The following is a 20,333-nucleotide window of genomic DNA, read 5'->3' as shown; positions in this document are numbered from 1 at the left end:
CATAGGAAAGGAAAGGCACAGTTTGAAAAGAAATGATTTAAGTATGGTTTGAATTTTGACGTGTGCGTCTATTTTTACGTATATATGCGCATCTATTTTTCAGATAGCCACGATGATAGACACGAATATAGACGCAGAAATAGACACTAATATAGATGCGTAAGTAAACGCGAATATAGATGCATATTTAAGCTTTATCATAATTTTTTGTTTTTAAGATAAGTTTTAATAGTAAATTCTTATCATAAGTTTTAATGTATTTATGATGATTTTTGTGTATTTAAATTGAGATCTTATGTAAACATATGAATGATAAATATTTTAATTTGATATTGTCATAAATTATTAGGTTTAATCATGTCGTCGTCATCACCTAGTGCGGTGCATGCTGATGAGTCAATGAGCACATCCTCAAGTGAGGATGAAACATTGCGTCTTCATAATCGAGATGCATGGCTACGACGAAAAATTAAATGCATGTGTGATCGTTGTCGAGGGTATCTCTAACCATGAATATAGTAAAAAAATCTCTAACCATGAATATAGTAATTAGTGGAGTAACTATGTGTAAACTTTGGGGTATGATGACTCTTTCCTCAACTAATCATTTGATCTATGAATATTATTTACATTCAGTTCGTACTTCCTACTAGCATATCCCATTGTGTATCCAAAGATGTACGTGATATCATTTACAAGATGGGAGAGCTTGTGAGGTGTGTATACATTGTATTTTTTCATTATATATCTTTGAATTTCTACACAAAAATAAACAATTCTCAAATACATCTTGACAGATACGTGAGCTCGAAGGAAATTGATCCAAACACATTGCAAGATGCTCGAGTATTATCTATTGAGGTGGTTTGTTTGGTGGAGGAAATTTTTCCTCGATCCATTTTGACTACTCAATTTACATTTACTCGTACATTTGATTGATGAGATCGCACTTTGTGGGGCAATTCATGTAAGGTGGATGTTTTTTCTTGAGAGCTTCATGAAAACATTGAAAGATTTTGTGAGGCAAAAAGCGCGGCCTGAGGGAAGCATGGCTGAGGGTTGGTTAGTGCAATCATCCCTTGTTTATATCTCTGAATATCTTGCTGAAGTGGATCCCTCTCAACCACGACTATGGAAAGATGATGAAGACTTGAGGATGACCTCTATAGTACCTCAAGGAAAATGAATGAGTAAAGTGCTAACAAAAGAAGAACTTCGTAAGTTAAATAGTTTTTGTGTGCTCAATAGTGATGTAATGAGCAAATGGAAGACATTATATAATGAAGCAAGGGCAAGAAGAAAAAGTGAAAGATAAGAATTTCGCACTAGATATGGACGTAATGTCTCATTTTCAGATCATCTAAATGCGCTCCCACGTCATATTGATATAGATTGGTTACATGAGGAAATGGAGAGAATGGAAAAAGAGGAGGAAATTAATATATCTCAAGAAGAGTGGGAATACACACGAGGTTGCTTATCAAAGGTGAGACATACTATCAATTAATTTTTTTCTATAAGTTTTATTTTATATAAATAATTGACATGTTTGATCTTTTATCTTTTACTACTAGTGCACATTATTCAATGCACTTTGGTGTGAGGGTAAACATCTTCGAACTTAACGTATAGATGAAAAGAGAAATACCCAAGATTGTGGTGTCCTTGCTCACTTCGAGGATGCCAATGGTACCATGGAAGGTTATTGTGGCTTGATCCAAGATATTCTGAAGCTTGACTTCAGACGATTCTTTATATATGTACTGGATGTGAAGTGGTTTAAAGAAGTGATAACAAATGGTGAGCATTGCACAATCAGACGTCATCCAAGTGGTTTTGTAATCATTGACTCTACAAAATTTCACCAAAACAAGAATGACACATTAGTACTACCTCAACAATGCGAGCAGGTATATATGCAAAGGCTAATTTTTTTATATGTATACATGTGATACATATACACAATATAATAAGTACTTAAGTTTTTTGCTTTTGTTTTTCAAATACAGGTTGTGTATCATCCAATGGTAAATAATAACCGATGGTGGTATGTCATCCCTATATCTAATCGTTCAAAACCAATATATGGTAATATTACCGACATGGAGATAGCATATGAGAATCCAACAATTAATGATGATGTGCATGATGACACCATAATGGATGATATGCATGATATAGTAAAAGATGAACCTCGTGAGGATGTTCAAGGAAACACAGAAGAATACAATAATGCGATTGTCGATGATATTGATGAAGTTATTGAGTAATATAGCAACACATCTGATAGTGGGATAGACTTATTTGTTTCATTAACTCTTGGTAACATAGACCTAGAAGTAGATAGTTTAGTAAGGACTGATCTCATTGAAGATGAGATGGATCATTCACTGTAACATACTTAATTTGCTTATTGATTCAATGTGTATTCCTAATTTTATGGTTTTTTTCATGTGCACACGTGCATACTCAATAATCAATAGTCAAGTTTAAAGCTAAATTGAATTTTCCATAATAAAAAGGAAGTATTTTTTATCATCTTCAAGTACGTAGAGAAATTACGAGATACATATTACAAGCGGCTTGCTACTAATTATAAGGTTTCTGTCACTTGTCGCTAATTACTTATATCAGGCTTGTCAACTGGAGGAACTCCCATTCATTAGAGAGCAATGAAAAAGTAATTATTAACTCTATTTTTTCAATTCAATGATTCAATGTGTATTCTTAATTCTATGGTTTTTATCATGCGCACATGTGCATGCTCAAGAATCAATTTCAGGTGGTTAAATAATTATTAACTTTGATTTTTTAATTATGTGAATTGCAATTTTAGGTGGTTAAATAATTGCGCGTCTGTTGGCGCGTCTATATTATCGTCTATTTGTGCGGATATATAGACGCAAAATTCGCGTCTATTTACACGCACGTTTACACACACGTTTACACGCACTTATAGATGCAATGATAGATGCGTCCGACTTTGCGCGTCTAACATGCACGTCTATGTCTCGTTTCTATTGTACTGGAAGGGTTATCCATTGGATTACAATCCATACAAACACGAAATTCTACATTAGAGGTGAGGGTAGCATAGCCCTCAGATGCTCTTGGCCGTAAGGCCGTCAGGGATGGTTTGTGTGCGTAGTAGAGGTTCAGCTAGTGTCTTAGAGCCAGTGTTAGGTGTATTTTAGGTCTCGACATGTTGTTCATAATTTGCTAGTCCTCTTGCTCCCATTGGAGATGAGGAGACTAGACTCGGTGAACCCTTTTAGCTCTTCTAGTTCTTGGGTTGTTGCATAGACTTTGCTCTTGCTATAGGAGGTGAGAAAATGCTATTTGAGAGGTTTCTCTTGAGAAATCGTGTTGGCAATCAAGACCTTCTCTTCTATCAAGAATCTTGACAAACATGAATTCATATTCCTAACAACCGCAAGGCGTAGGAAATGCACTTCTGTTGGCTAATGGCTCGTCAATGTAGGAGGTTGGTGGGGTTTGATTAGGTTGGATAACTTAACTACTGATGGTTGCCTCATGGGTTATTTAGGGGGTGTTTGTCAGCCACTTGTGCAATGGATTAGTCTTGTGGCTCAATTGACGTGCTTCTCTCTACTTGTGGAGAAGTTGGAATAGTAGAAGTGTCAAGTTGAGTCGGTTTGGATGTAGTGGATTGCGGTTTTGGTCAATAGACATGTTGAGGCTCGATGGATTTGGTTCCTTTTGGGTTAGCTTGTTTCTCATACTTAGCTGGCTTACAGTCTCATGGAGATGGGTTGGAAGGCAATGGTTGAGGGACACATGTACCACTCATGGTCTTGGGAAACCAAATCTAAGTTGCCTTCATAGTAGCCTTGAGTGCACAATAGGGCCTTGGGTACCCAGTGCAGCTTGACCGCTCTTGTCGGCTCCTGGTAATGATAACTATGTCTCCTAGGCCTAAGGCATGAGGTTCTGGGATTATGAGTTTTTGCATATTACCTTCTAGGTGGCTGTGATTGTTGTTTGAGTATCCATTTGAGGTGCTACTCAATGACTTTGCGTGTGTTTGTTAGTGGATGTGATCAGTTTGTTGTGGTGGGTTGGGATAAGTCATGAGCCCCCTTCTTAGGCTTGGCATTAAGTTGCTTTATCGGTGGTGCTTTGGTCTTAGATGGAGCTGTGCTGCCCTTATTGAAAGACATTACTATCTCAACATTTCCAATGGTAAGGTGAATACGTTGTGAGTTGTATTCGATATTGTAGTGTGCTTGTTTCTCGAATGTATGTCCTAGCAGCAATTCCTTACCAATGGCCTGGGTGTTAGGCATAATATAAAAGATCATTGGTAGGCTTCCAATCTCGATAAAGAATACTATCTTACACTTTCCCAGCATTGAATAAGATTGTCCCCCAATGGGCTGAGATTTGTGCTAGTAGATTGCAACTGGGGCTAACCAATGAGAGTCCAATGATCGTTTGTAAGGAAATTACAATTAGCTCCCTCGTCAATGAGTGAATCAAAGGAACATGTCATATGGCCAATGAGAGATATGCATAAGTATACAAGTGCCACTGCTTCCTTATCCTGGTCCTCTATCTTAGTGATAATGGCTATTGTTATGTTCACAAGAATTTCTAGCATCGGAGGTTCGTGTGGTGGGTGTGTTGGAGGGTACTACTTCTTGAGGTGACTACCATTAAAGAAGCATATACCCTCTCCCTCTAGAGTCTCAAGCTCTATGTTTCTAGTTCAACTAATGTTACAGACCTTGAAAGGTCCTAATACTCTGAACTTCATTGTTTGCTTATTTCCCTTCACCGGAGTACAGGAGCACTAGGTCACCTTACTGGAAGTCACATTGTTTGACTTGTCAAACCATCTATTGTGTCTTGCCTTTTCATAGATTAGTGCATGAGTTGCCAAGAGTCAAATTTCAGACAGGCGTTCTAACTCCATTAGCCATTCTCACCATACTTTCTTTCCATCCCGTCTCTCTTGTACTGCCACTCTCAAACTTGGAACAAAGAACTCCACTGGCAAGATTGCTTCGATCCCATAGGTTAGCTTGAATGGGTCTCGTGCCCTCCTATAGCCGTTTGGTAAGCCATCCTATAGGTGCATAGCACTTCCATGAGTTTATTATCCCAGTCATTGCCCGAGGCGGAGACTACCTTAGTCAAGACATTTACTAAGATCTTATTCGTGGATTTTTCCTAACCATTAGCTTGAGGGTAATATGGTGAGGATTTCTTATGGATGATTAAGAAGGTGGATAGAAAATGGGCAATCACTTCATTGATAAAGTGTGTGCCTTGGTCACTAAATTTCTTTGTTGCAGCAACAATGATAGCAGCAGTTGTTGTTACAATAGTAGATGCAAACTCAACAGGAAGAAGAAAGAATTGATTTCTTAGCTATGAATGCATTGCAAGAAGTGGGTGTCAAGATTGTGGGAGAGAAGGAAGGAGTCTCACTTGTAGCTTTCTTGCTTGCACAATGGGGGAATACACACAAAGGTGGAGACTGAAAACAATTTTCCTCTTCTTAGTTATGTAAGTCAAAAGAACTCTAGTACATAGAAATAGAAGAACCCTATATGTGGGTCTCAAACCAAACTCAACTAACTAAGGTGGCATACTAAGTGAGCCACGAACTAGAGTAGATAAGGATAGCTATCATCTAGCTATTATTCATGGTCAGTGTACCAACCACATCTGCAACTAACAAGTCGGTGACATAAATGCACAACGGTCACCCTGGCATATCACGAGTGGAGCTCAATATCTCAACACTCCCCCTCAAGCTCAATCCCAATTCCTGCACACCAAGTAGCTCTTTGAACTTGCGCAGCTTCTCTGCGCCCAATGCCTTCGTAAATATGTCAGCTACCTGATCCTCTGTGCTGACATAAACTAGATCAATAAGACCTAGTAAAACCCTCTCCTGCACATAGTGATAATGCACCTCAATGTGCTTTGTTCTAGCATGATAGATTGGGTTATTTGCCAAGTGTATACTACTCATGTTGTCACAATAAATGACAACTGTCCCATCTATAGGCTGATGCATATCATAAAGTAGCTTATGCAACCAAGCTACCTCACATGCAGCCATTGCTGCGCCCCTGTACTCAGCCTCTGTGCTCGACAAGGCAACTGTAGGCTATTTCTTGCTGCTCCAAGTGACTGCAGCACTCCCAAAAGAGAACACATATCCACTGGTAGATCGTCTATCAAAAATACTACCAGCCCAATCAACATCAGTGTATCCATGCAATTGTATCTGAACCCTAGTCTCATAAAGTAGTCCATACTGCAATGTGGACTTCACATACCTGAGTATGCGTCTAGCCGCATCCAAATGCGGTTTCCTTGGAGCCTGCATAAATTGACTTATCCATCCAACAACATAGCTCAAATCTCACCTGGTAATAATCATATAAATCAAACTTCCTACTATGCGTCTATACATAGTAGGGTCTTCCTTAAGCTCACCTGCATCTGTGCTTAGCTTCACATTCTGCTCCAAAGGAACTGAAATAGGCTTACAGCCTATCATCCCATATTTGGATAGCATGTCCAATCCATACTGCCTCTGCAAGAGCTGTATCCCACTTGGTGATCTAATCACCTCAATGCCCAAGAAATAACACAGCTCTCCCAAATCCTTCATCTCAAACTTCTGCTTCAATAGCGTTTTCACATGAAGGATATCTTCATCACTGTCACCTGTCATAATCAAATCATCAACATAAATGACAAGTAGCATAATACCTTTCTCTGTTTTTCTCACATAAAGGGAGAAATCTGCCTTGAAAATCTGAAAGCCAATAGTGACAACATACTATCCTATCTTGTCAGACCATACTCTAGGTGCTTGCTTCAAGCCATACAAGGCTTTCTTCAACCTGCAAACAAACTCAAGATGAACAGCATGCACATAACCTGGTGGCTGCTCCATATAGACCTCTTCTTGCAAATCACCATGCAAGAAGGCATTCTTTACATGTATAGACCATTCCTTTGATGCAGCCATAGCAATGACTATTCTTATGGTTGCCATCCTTGCAATTGGACTGAATGTTTCTTCATAATCAATGCCATATGTTTGTGCATACCCCTTGACTACTAATCTTGCCTTGTATCTATTCACAGAACCATCTGCATTGTGCTTCACCTTATAAACCCACTTACAACCAATTGCATTCTTATCTTTAGGCAAAGGTACCAATTCCCATGTAGCATTTGCTTCCAAGGCATCCATTTCTTCATCCATGGCTTTCTCCCATTTTTTTTTTCCCATGGCTTGCTCAAAAGAAGTGGGTTCTAGTTCCTGTATCACTTCGACCATATAGGCATAGTGAATGGCTGTAAATCCATCATATTTCAGCCTATCCACAGGATACCTAGCTCTGGTAGACCTGTGTGAAGTAGGTGTCAAGATTGTGGGAGAGAAGGAAGGAGTCTCGCTTGAAGCTTTCTTGCTTGCACAATGGGGGAATACACACAAGGGTGGAGGCTGAAAACAGTTTTCCTCTTCTTAGTTGTGTAAGCCAAAAAAACTCAAGTACAAAGAAATAGAAGAACCCTATATATGGGTCTCAAACCAAACTCAACTAACTAAGGTGTCATACTAACTGAGCCACGAACTAGAGTAGATAAGGATAGCTATCATGTAGCTATTATTCATGGGCGGTATACCAACCGCGTCTGACAAGTCGGTGACATAAATACACAACGGTCACCCTGGCGTATCACGAGTGGAGCTTGATATCTCAACACTCCCCCTCGAGCTCAATCCCAATTCCTGCACATCAAGCAGGTCTCTGAACTTGCACAGCTTCTCTGCGCCCAATGCCTTTGTGAATATGTCAGCTACCTGATCCTCTGTGCTGACATAAACTAGATCAATAAGACCTAGTAAAACCCTCTCTCGCACATAGTGATAATGCACCTCAATGTGCTTTGTTCTAGCATGATAGATTGGGTTATTTGCCAAGTGTATACTACTCATGTTGTCACAATAAATGACAACTGGTCCATCTGTAGACTGATGCATATCATAAAGTAGCTTATGCAACCAAGCTACCTCACATGTAGCCATTGCTGCACCCCTGTACTCAGTCTCTGTGCTCGACAAGGCAACTGTAGGCTGTTTCTTGCTGCTCCAAGTGACTGCTGTACTCCCAAAAGAGAACACATATCCACTGGTAGATCGTCTATCAGAAATACTACCAGCCCAATCAGCATCAGTGTATCCATGCAATTGTATCTGAACCCTAGTCTCATAAAATAGTCCATATTGCAATGTGGACTTCACATACCTGAGTATGCGTCTAGCCGCATCCAAATGTGGTTTCCTTGGAGCCTGCATAAACTGACTTACCAATCCAACAACATAGCTCAAATTTGGCCTGGTAATAGTCATATAAATCAAACTTCCTACTATGTGTCTGTACATAGTAGGGTCTTCTAGAAGCTCACCTGCATTTGTGCTCAGCTTCACATTCTGCTCCAAAGGAACTGAAATAGGCTTACAGCCTGTCATCCCATATTTGGACATCATGTCCAATCCATACTGCTTCTGCAAGAGCTGTATCCCACTTGGTGATCTAAACACCTGAATGCCCAAGAAATAACACAGCTCTCCCAAATCCTTCATCTCAAACTTCTGCTTCAATAGCATTTTCACATGAAGGATATCTTCATCACTGTCACCTGTCATAATCAAATCATCAACATAAATGACAAGTAGCATAATACCTTTCTCTGTTTTTCTCACATAAAGTGAGAAATCTGCCTTGGAAATCTGAAAGCCAATAGTGACAAGATACTGTCCTATCTTGTCAGACCATGCTCTAGGTGCTTGCTTCAAGCCATACAAGGCTTTCTTCAACCTGCAAACAAACTCAGGATGAATAGCATACACATAACCTGGTGGCTGCTCCATATAGACCTCTTCTTGCAAATCACCATACAAGAAGGCATTCTTTACATCCATCTGATGTAAAGACCATCCCTTTGATGCAGCAATAGCAATGACAGCTCTTACGGTTGGCATCCTTGCAACCGGACTGAATGTTTCTTCATAGTCAATGCCATATGTTTGTGCATATCCCTTGACTACTAATCTTGCCTTGTATCTGTTCACAGAACCATCTGCATTGTGCTTCACCTTATAAACCCACTTACAGCCAATTGCATTTTTACCTTTAGGCAAAGGTACCAATTCCCATGTAGCATTTGCTTCCAAGGCATCCATTTCTTCATCCATGGCTTTCTCCCATTTTTCTTTTCCCATGGCTTCCTCAAAAGAAGTGGGTTCTGGTTCATGTATCACTTTAACCATATATGCATAGTGAATGGCTGTAAATCCATCATATTTCAGCCTATCCACAAGATACCTAGCTCTCGTAGACCTACGCAAAGTAGGTTCACTCCCAGGTGCTCTCAAAACATCCCTGGTCTTCCTTACTCCAGGTGTAACAATAGAAGGAATACCCAACTCATCATCAATGCTCTGTTCTGAGCCACTGGATTCACCATCCACATAAGAGTGACCTGCATTCACATCAAACATGGGCTGATCAATCTTTTCTTCTCCTTTTAATGATACCTGCATACCACTATCTGCATTACTTTGAGAAGATACTCCTGATCTCAATCTGCCTGTCCATGGCAAAGAATGTGAACCACTGCTAGAGGACGCTCCAGGTCCACTAATATTTTGTGACTGCTGCTGTGAATTCTGTGCAGCATTACCATTTTGTGCATCTACATCATCAATCACATTTACTGGTTTATACCAGCTACTCATCTCATAAAAAACAACATCTCTGCTCACTATAAACTTACGAGTAGAAGGGTTATAGTATCTATACCCTTTTTGCTGCAGAGAGTAACCAATAAAGATGCACTTCTCAGCTTTTGGATCCAACTTGGATCTCAACTCATCTGGCACATGTACATAGGCAATGCAACTAAAAAATTTCAAATGAGAAATATCTGGTTTCCTACCAGTATACCTCTCCTCTAGAGTCATTCCATGTATTGCTCCAGTGGGAGTCCTGTTCATTATGTAGACTGCTGTAGCAACTGCTTCAGCCCAATAAAAATTTGGCAAGTCTTTTTCATTGAGCATGGCACGATGTCGTAGAGTTCACGCAAGGGTTGCAGAACACGAGGTTCAAGGTACAGCAATGGAAGAGACTAACAAGAAGAACTGAAATTTTTGATGTCAAAGTTCACTATATTGCTTGTCAAATGAGTTACAAGAAATTCATGTTCGGAATAATCTGAAGTATCTCATAAACTGTTTACATTCAGGTGTATGTTGTCAGTTGCAGTAAGAAGGGAATTTCAGAAACTCCAAAAGAACATCTCCATAATGAGGTCAAGTCCATCATTACTTGCTGAAAAGATATCAGCAAGTCTTTACAACTACCAGTTTTTGTTGATTGGATTCATGGCTAAAGAAGAGGGCAATGTCACATCTAAAAGTGCAAGACATTGGCACTTAGACTTGAAGAGCTCAGCTGGGCAGCAATCCCTGTCTTTTCTGTATGGAGAGATCACACTTGCAATTCAAATAACTCCTCTTCTCAAAAGAGCATGATCCAATGTGCATGCTAGTATACTTTTTCCTGATCCACTTAGAAGTGCCTTCCTTCTGATTAAGACATCAGCTGTGCTGCCAATTCAGTTGGCTTAAGACATCTTCCATAGCAGCGCAAGCAGCAACATTTTTGTTTTCTCTCCTTCTACCAAAGTGACTGAATGAAGACATGCACTGCAGCCAGGACGGTCTAGTCGTGGGACTTCTTGTAGGGATGGAGAAGCCGTACGTGCGGGGAAGAGCTCGAGGACGCCAACTCATTATGTGCTCCCTTTGATGCAAAAATTTAAAAGCAGTGCTATAGGAAACCGAACAGATTTTGTACATCAATAAACCCCTGCGTCAGTAAGAGTTCTTTTCAATTCCGAAAAGCAAGACCTCTCGTTAATCCAGTCTGATGGATCTATGATTAGTTCGTGTAAATACCGAGCCTGTTCAGTAAAACTTCACAGCTCTGATCACAACCTCGTGTAGAGTGGGACAAAGGTCAGTTGCTGCTTTATATTTTACACAAGCTTCCTCCAAAAGCTGGACTTTCCCAGTCCCTTAATAATTAGCACCAATGTTGTCTGCACTTTCCTAGAGAACTAAAGCCCAATTGTAAAGGGCATCATAATCTTGAGGATTCCTCTGTACTGCGTTAACACACCTTTTTGCAGCAAACGCATGAATTCTCTGCCGAGAGTGTACTTCATCTCCAAATGCAAATGGTAGTGGAGGTGGAGGAGGAAGGACCAACGAGATTGGTCTGGCTGTGGTTCGCATCAAAGATAGTCTCTGCAACGGTGTTTCAGTCTTCTTCAAGACATCAAATCCAACTCTTTCTGCCTCAATCATACGAAGATCAAGCTGAATCTCATGGAATTGAGCTGCAAGCTGTCGTTCGCCAAGTGTCAAAGTGGTGGATACATAAGCTCTGATGCTGGCAGTTTCATCCTGAAATGTGGTATCAACAGTCAAGTAAACAGGATTTGTAGCTTCTCTTGCATAGAAGTCTTGAATCAAAGCATCACTCCCGCTCACTCCAACACTAGTAGAATACCAGCCAATAATCACTTCTTTGGGATTCACCCGCTGATGCAGCTCAAACATACACCAATGATACTCTATATCCACAGCTACCTGTTCAGACGATTCATTATGAGGCACTGCATATGAATTGCGGATATCAACGGTGCCATCAGAAGATATCGAGCCTAGCAGAGTGCCAATGACACGATCGGTCTGGTCATTGCGCCTGATGTACGAGTCACAGATGTTGAAAAGGACAATGGGATGGAGTTTGGCCACCGCCCCGGTTGGGCCAGAGACGAGCTGCAGGATCGTACTCCCTGTCGACACGCCTTGTGCCTGGAAATTCTGTGCCCATTAAGCCCCCCCTCGATTAACCTGTGACTCCTTCTTCTATCGCCTTAATCTCGACTTCCTTCTTCCCCTCCTATCCTCTGTTTTTGCATATCCTCCAGCACTCTGTTCCTCCCACCTCACTCCTACGCAAGGCTTCAGCACACGGTTTTCGATTTAGAGCTCTTCCCTCCAATTAGCATTGCCCCCCCCCTTCAACTTCCACGTCTCCTCTTTTTCCAGCAGCATCCCCCAAATTAGTCGATTGTCCTCCTCTTTTTTCCCCATACTTTTTGCTGACTCCTTCAATATAGCTTGATTAAAAAAAACCCAATGAATATAATTATATCCATCTTTGAGCCTTTCTTCTGTGGAGCATCATTTGTCTTTAGTGCCTTAAATACAAAAGACTCTTTAGCAAAAATTTGAGGCATTGCTACCTCTAGTTTCTTTACACCAACAGGAGATCTTGCTTATTGATGACTGAAGAAGCCGCTAAGCCTGAGTTTTTGCATCCTTTATTATGCACCTTTACTCAGCTTCCTTTGAGTCCACAATTCCTTGCACTTTTCTTAGAGATCATCATTGAAATTATCAGCTTGATAATGTCCTTTGGCATCAGTTTTTCATATTTTTCTAATACACGTACATCATGCATCCAAACAGGAACACACACACATACTAGCGGAATATATACATTGGATGCGGATTATTAAAATGCATCACACAAACAATGAATCACACGCAGAAATTAACACAAATGCACAACAAAAGAAATGGAGGTGTATACGACTCGGATGTGCAGCAACACGACATCCACCCCCTCTAAACCTGCGCATCCTCCGGATGTGCCAACTATCCAGGATCATTCAAGTCCACAAACAGGTCAAGTCCGTCTTCTGATTCTAGTAGACCTGTTTCTCCATCGGCTTCATCATCTATGTCTTCTGTCTCTTCTGCTTGTCTTTCTCTTATCTGCTCTTCTTCTGTCAATGCTTCAAGTGCATATTCTTCATCTTCTCTTCTCTTGAAAATCTTGACTCGTTTCCCAGCAATAGGCACGCTCAATACTGTTCCATCTAATTCAGCCAGCTTATAGGTACCATTGTCAAAAACCTTTTTCACTTCATACGGTCCAAACCATCTTTGAACCATTTTTCTCATGCTACTATGCTGATTTTCTAGACTACTGTCATAGACTAGAACCCAATCTCCTTCTTTTATGGCTCTAGGCCTCAAGCGATGCCTTAAATCAAACCTGTCCTTATTTCTGAGACGGGCTGCCTTCAAACGGTCAACGGCTAGCTGCACATCTTCTGCCCTTCTCTCTAGTTGACGAATCCGAAGGGCTAACAACTCTTCCCTTGATAAATCCTCATGCCACGGAAGAACACTCCAAGTGAGAGCACAAATTTCAGTAGGCATGACAGGTTTTTGCCCATACATCAACTCCGCAGGCATGTATCCAGTAGTCACACTATGTGTAGAGCGATCAGCCCACAATGCAAAAGGTAGTCATCTCGGCCAATCTCCAATCCGACCTCTACAAGCTTTTGCCAATGCTTTAACTATTGGCGGATGTCCTCTTTCACTTTTGCCATTTCCCTCTGGATTATAGGCAGTAGTAAGAGCCAATTTAATCCCAAGCCATGAGAAGAATTCTCTAGCTTCATCAGCATCTAGCTCTCCACGATCAGCTGTAATCTTGCCTATACATCCATACCTGCAAAATATTTCTTCCAACAAGAATTTACATACTGTAGTGGTGGTCTTCGTCCGCAACGGTCTACCTTCAACATAGTTTGTAAGATCCTCCCTAGCCAAGACAAGATATCTCATCTGCCAAAGTCCCACTGGCAAAGTAACCAAGTCTACCACCCACTTGTAATGCATACATAGTGGATAAGTCGGATGCAGCTCATCACGATGTCGCACTAAAGAGTAAAGCTGGCAGTCCCTGCAAGTCTCCACAAAGTGAAAAACATCTTTATACATCCCTTTCCACCAGTATCTTTCTTTAATTTTCTCATAGGTAGCCCACACACCTCTATGTCCAGCCCATGAGCTCTCATGAAACTCTCGCATAATCTGTATCTGCATCGCTACATCACAAACTACTCTCAAGGGCAAGCCTCCTCTCTTTCTTGGATGCTTCCAAAGAAAACCATCTTTCAAGAAATACCCATAAGCCTTCCTTCTGATTTTCTTGAATTCATCATCTGTCCAATCAGTTCTTCGAGTCAATGAACTTAGATATTGTCCAATTTGCAGCCACTCATCAACATAAAGTTCTTCAATAAAGGCTTCAACAGTAGATACATGACAATCATGAATAAGGACAGAAGCAGCAAACTCTGTCTCATCATCTTCTGCAAGCATTGACTCCTCATCCTCATATCTCGCTCTAGAAAGCATGTCAGCAACTGGGTTATCTTTCCCTGCTATGTGTCGAAATTCTGGATTCAATGATTTAATATAGGCAATCCACCGAAGCATCGCTATATCTGGAGTCGAGAAACTAGTAATCATGCCAAGAAAAGGCAAACAATCTGTTTCCACAATAACTGAAGCTCCAATAAAATACCCTTTATCACACTTCAGTGCAGTGACTACTCCCCACAACTCTCTTTTAATCTGCGGATATCTCCTTTGTCGCTCATTAAGAACTTTAGCTCCAAAGCGGATAGCATACCTATTTCCATCAGCATCATCCTATCCCACAGCCCAGCCTATGCCAATAGGGCTAGTATCAACTGTCAACATGATCGGCCGTCCACACTGATAATCCGCCTTGCGTAGAGTAGGAGCTGATTGCAACAGCTTCTTGAGCTTACGCATGGCTTTTGAATGCTTCTCATCCCAATGAAATTTCTGCCCCTTTCGAAGCAGCTGATAGAGAACATCTGCAATATGAGAAAAATGAGGAATCCAAATCATGTAAAATACACAAGCTCCCACAAATCTCCGCACCTCTGAAGTAGTTGAGCAATACTCTGCAATCCTGTTTATGGCATCCACCTTTGCAGGAGAAGGCTTTCTGCCATAATATCCAACCATATGCCCAACTATGATGACTTCATTAACAGCAAAGACAGATTTCAGCCCTGAAAGTGTCAAATTTACCTCCTCTAATCGTGTCAAAATTTGCTCACAAGCATTCAAGTGATCAGCCACAAACTGTCTACATCCACGCAAATCAAGACTTTCATTATTTTCTTCTTCTGCACATCCCTTAATAGGCACATCGTCTAGAAAAGGCATGGTATACTGTGGAATATAGTCTCGAAGAACTTTATGCATAGCATTCATCATATGAGCAACTGAGTTTGTAGCACCTTGTGGCAAGGTACACATCCTCACAAGACCAATAGGTGTCCGCATAGTAGTAATATCCCTGCTTTCCAAGGCAAGCTGAAACTGATCATAACCTGAATACAAGTCACCTAGTGAATAGATGGCTCGTCCTGCAAAAGCCTCAGCAAATTCATCCACAACTGGACCTGTACCCGCATTCCTGATTGTCACTTTGTTCACGGGCTGCATATCCTGAATAAATCTCAAAGTACCATTCTTCTTTGGTACAGTAAACCACCTGTTAGAATAAGGTGCAGAAGAGGGTTCCAAAATCCCCATTTTAATCTTCTCATTCAGCAACTCTATCAGCTTTGGCAAGTGTGCTTTAGGCACAGGTATAGGACGTATATTCCATGGTACATGAGGAACAGTGAAGATGACCATAGGTGCAACCAATTCGGGACTAATGCAGCCAATTTCATGTGGAAAGAAAGCAAATGCCTTACCATGTCGTCCAAGCATCTCTCTAAAACATTCTTTTTCCACTGGAAGCAAAAAATCATCATTTCTAATCTTCAATTCTGCAAGAGTTTCAGCTGTAAACTTATGTCCAATATTTGCAGGATCCCTCAACATAGGCTGCTTCATAGCTTTTTCAATCTGTTCATCACTATCAGAAGGAAGCGGGCCTGCAACCGGCTTAACCTTCTTATCAACTGTTTTATATTTTGTGTCAACCTTGGCATCATTCAAGCACTCTTTCCTTTGCTGCAATTTCTGCAAATTTTCAGCATCTTTCAACTCTGTTGGCTGAAAAATTTCAGCCTTTAGCTCTATGGACTGCATGGGTGCAGTCTGAAACTCTGTATGCAGAAATTTTTCTGCATTCAACTCTGTTGGCTGAATGAATTCAGCCCTCGGCTCTATGGACTGCATAGATGCATCCTGAAACTCTGTATGCAGAAATTTTTCTGCATTCTCTGTTGGCTGAATGAATTCAGCCTTCTGCAATTCTATTAGCTGATCAAGATCAGCCATAAATTCAGTTTGCTGAGTTTTCTCAGGCTCTAACTCTGTTTGCAGCATAAAACCAGAAATTTCCTGAAACATATCCAAGGTTTGCACATGTATGATCTTTGAACCCTTGCATACATCAGTTTTCAGCATTGCTCTCATCTCAAACAATGTATCTGCATAAGACATCCCTTCATACAATCCATCCACGTGCTCTTCTGCTTGCAAGATACCTGCATTCTTCAACTCTTTCTCCTTACGACCAATGTACTGCCTGGCAGCTCTAGGCAAATCTGAAATTTTTTGATAACTCACTGAACTATCTGAAGTAAACCCAACAAAGTTATTGGAGAAAGACTGGCTGCCAGGAGGCGGGATCCCCTCTTTTCTCCGCTCCGTACCACTGGCGTCTCGCAAGACAGCGGTACCTAATGAAAATCCAACTCCTTCGCAGGTAGTGGTGCCTCACGCAAGGTGTCCCTGTTTCTCGGATGATTTACCCCAACAGTCATAAACTAACAGCTCGCATACCATCTTTACTGCGTATCCGCGCATAAGCTGATCCGTCATCCATCACTTTTGTTTCCATTCTTGCTTCTGTAATGAAAGGCTGTCCAAGAATAATCGGATAAGAGCATGAATCCTTAACAAAGCAATGATAATCTTCTTCAACATTACCAATAGAAATTCTGATACTCGGACAAGCAGCATACATATCACCAGAAGTATTGTTGGCGGCTCTCATGCGCCAGCCATGCTCTGCATCCATAGGCCACTTGCCACTCTCATAAACACCTCGAGCAATAAGATTAATCTCAGAACCATGATCAACTAAAGCAATCAAGGGAATTTGTTTCTCTCCAATCCTTACCACTGTCTCAGTGGTTGCTCTAGCCCAATGACTTCGTGAAAAATGGCTGCGAGGAATGAGAATAGGGGTCTCATCATCTTCATACTGCATAGGCTGCACTATTTTCTCCAATTGCGGATTAACAGAAGCATTCTCAACCATCACTGCATCGTCATGCTCTTCTCCAAGAGCTCCATGCCACAATCCTTGTAAAGCAGGTCCTTCCATCGCATGTCGTTTCCTCCGCAAAAGATCCTGCATCTGATCCTGTATTTCTCTTCTAGCAATCCCAAGAGCCTCTCCAACAGTAAAAGTGACTTCACTATTCAAAATTCTTTCATGAAAAATCTTACTCATATCCGTTTTCATATCAAGGTCTGACAAGAGCTTGAATCCTGGCTCTTTTCTTGGTTGCCTCTTTTCCTTCTGCTTGTCTTCCATTGGTTGATCGGAACCTGTTTGAGTTGGAGAATTTGACATAGGTGGAGCTGTAACAGGTGGTGAAACAAAGTCACCCCCTCTAGTCTTTTTGGAGGAGCTAGGACCCTCCTCATCTCTTCTTCTCTTTTCCTCAACCATGGCATGTAAACCCTGAGTTTTAGCCATATAAGCAAAAATAGAATACCTGTCAACAGGAGAATCCCATCCTGTTTCTCCTCGGATGCTAGAGCCCACACAAGTCATAGTAGAAGTTTGAACTTTCCCTCTTCTCGCTATCTCCAAGGCAGAAGACCATAAAGCAGAGTCTCCATCAGATTTTTGCTCAAGCTGGACTCCAAAAGCTGAAGCATCTCCTCTAACACTCACATAAGCTGATCGCGCAGCCATATCATCAACAAGCTTCTTCATACCTCCCTTACCAAAGTTCGTGTCAAGAGGAGCGCCAGTCTCTGTCAGCCATATCTTCCCATCTTGTCCCCAGCGTCAAGATTGTGGGAGAGAAGGAAGGAGTCTCGCTTGAAGCTTTCTTGCTTGCACAATGGGGGAAGACACACAAGGGTGGAGGCTGAAAAACAGTTTTCCTCTTCTTAGTTGTGTAAGCCAAAAGAACTCAAGTACAAGGAAATAGAAGAACCCTCTATATGGGTCTCAAACCAAACTCAACTAACTAAGGTGGCATACTAACTGAGCCACGAACTAGAGTAGATAAGGATAGCTATCATGTAGCTATTATTCAAGGGCGGTGTACCAACCGCGTCTGCAACTGACAAGTCGGTGACATAAATATACAACGGTCACCCTGGCGTATCACGAGTGGAGCTCGATATCTCAACACTCCCCCTCGAGCTCAATCCCAATTCCTGCACACCAAGCAGGTCTCTGAACTTGCGCAGCTTCTCTGCGCCCAATGCCTTCGTGAATATGTCAGCTACCTGATCCTCTGTGCTGACATAAACTAGATCAATAAGACCTAGTAAAACCCTCTCTCGCACATAGTGATAATGCACCTCAATGTGCTTTGTTCTAGCATGATAGACTGGGTTATTTGCCAAGTGTATACTACTCATGTTGTCACAATAAATGACAACTGGCCCATCTGTAGACTGATGCATATCATAAAGTAGCTTATGCAACCAAGCTACCTCACATGCAGCCATTGCTGCACCCCTGTACTCAGCCTCTGTGCTCGACAAGGCAACTGTAGGCTGTTTCTTGCTGCTCCAAGTGACTGCAGCACTCCCAAAAGAGAATACATATCCACTGGTAGATCGTCTATCAGAAATACTACCAGCCCAATCAGCATCAGTGTATCCATGCAACTGTATCTGAACCCCAGTCTCATAAAATAGTCCATACTGCAATGTGGACTTCACATACCTAAGTATGCGTCTAGCCGCATCCAAATGTGGTTTCCTTGGAGCCTGCATAAACTGACTTACCAATCCAACAGCATAGCTCAAATCTGGCCTGGTAATAGTCATATAAATCAAGCTTCCTACTATGCGTCTGTACATAGTAGGGTCTTCTAGAAGCTCACCTGCATCTGCGCTCAGCTTCACATTCTGCTCCAAAGGAACTGAAATAGGCTTACAGCCTGTCATCCCATATTTGGACAGCATGTCCAATCCATACTGCCTCTGCAAGAGCTGTATCCCACTTGGTGACCTAATCACCTCAATGCCCAAGAAATAACGCAGCTCTCCCAAATCCTTCATCTCAAACTTCTGCTTCAATAGCATTTTCACATGAAGGATGTCTTCATCACTGTCACCTGTCATAATCAAATCATCAACATAAATGACAAGCAGCATAATACCTTTCTCTGTTTTTCTCACATAAAGTGAGAAATCTGCCTTGGAAATCTGAAAGCCAATAGTGACAAGATACTGTCCTATCTTGTCAGACCATGCTCTAGGTGCTTGCTTCAAGCCATACAAGGCTTTCTTCAACCTGCAAACAAACTCAGGATGAACAGCATGCACATAACCTGGTGGCTGCTCCATATAGACCTCTTCTTGCAAATCACCATGCAAGAAGGCATTCTTTACATCCATCTGATGTAAAGACCATCCCTTTGATGCAGCCATAGCAATGACTGCTCTTACGGTTGCCATCCTTGCAACCGGACTAAATGTTTCTTCATAGTCAATGCCATATGTTTGTGCATACCCCTTGACTACTAATCTTGCCTTGTATCTGTTCACAGAACCATCAGCATTGTGCTTCACCTTATAAACCCACTTACAGCCAATTGCATTCTTACCTTTAGGCAAAGGTACCAATTCCCATGTAGCATTAGCTTCCAAGGCATCCATTTCTTCATCCATGGCTTTCTCCCATTTTTCTTTTCCCATGGCTTCCTCAAAAGAAGTGGGTTCTGGTTCCTGTATCACTTTGACCATATATGCATAGTGAATGGCTGTAAATCCATCATATTTCAGCCTATCCACAGGATACCTAGCTCTCGTAGACCTGCGCAAAGTAGGTTCACTCCCAGGTGCTCTCAAAACATCCCTGGTCTTCCTTACTCCAGGTGTAACAATAGAAGGAATACCCAACTCATCATCAATGCTCTGTTCTGAGCCACTGGATTCACCATCCACATAAGAGTGACCTGCATTCACATCAAACATGGGCTGATCAACCTTCTCTTTTCCTTTTCGTGATACCTGCATACCACTATCTGCATTGCTTTGAGAAGATTCTCCTGATCTCAATCTGCCTGTCCATGGCGAAGAATGTGAACCACTGCTAGAGGACGCTCCAGGTCCACTAATATTTTGTGACTGCTGCTGT

General features: G+C 41.5%; 1 pseudogene; it reads right to left on the bottom strand.

Moving 5' to 3' along the window:
* Nucleotides 1-11,173: 11,173 nt before the first annotated feature.
* On the bottom strand, nucleotides 11,174-11,962 carry LOC148030701 (eukaryotic translation initiation factor 3 subunit F pseudogene; annotated as a pseudogene).
* Nucleotides 11,963-20,333: the final 8,371 nt, after the last annotated feature.

Source organism: Lygodium microphyllum, chromosome 10 (assembly GCF_053477565.2).
Source record: "Lygodium microphyllum isolate KBCC chromosome 10, Lygodium_microphyllum_v1.1.10, whole genome shotgun sequence".
NCBI classification, from domain to species: Eukaryota; Viridiplantae; Streptophyta; class Polypodiopsida; order Schizaeales; family Lygodiaceae; genus Lygodium; species Lygodium microphyllum.
Note: the sequence above shows the minus strand (reverse complement) of the source record. Positions and strands in the feature narration are given on the sequence as shown.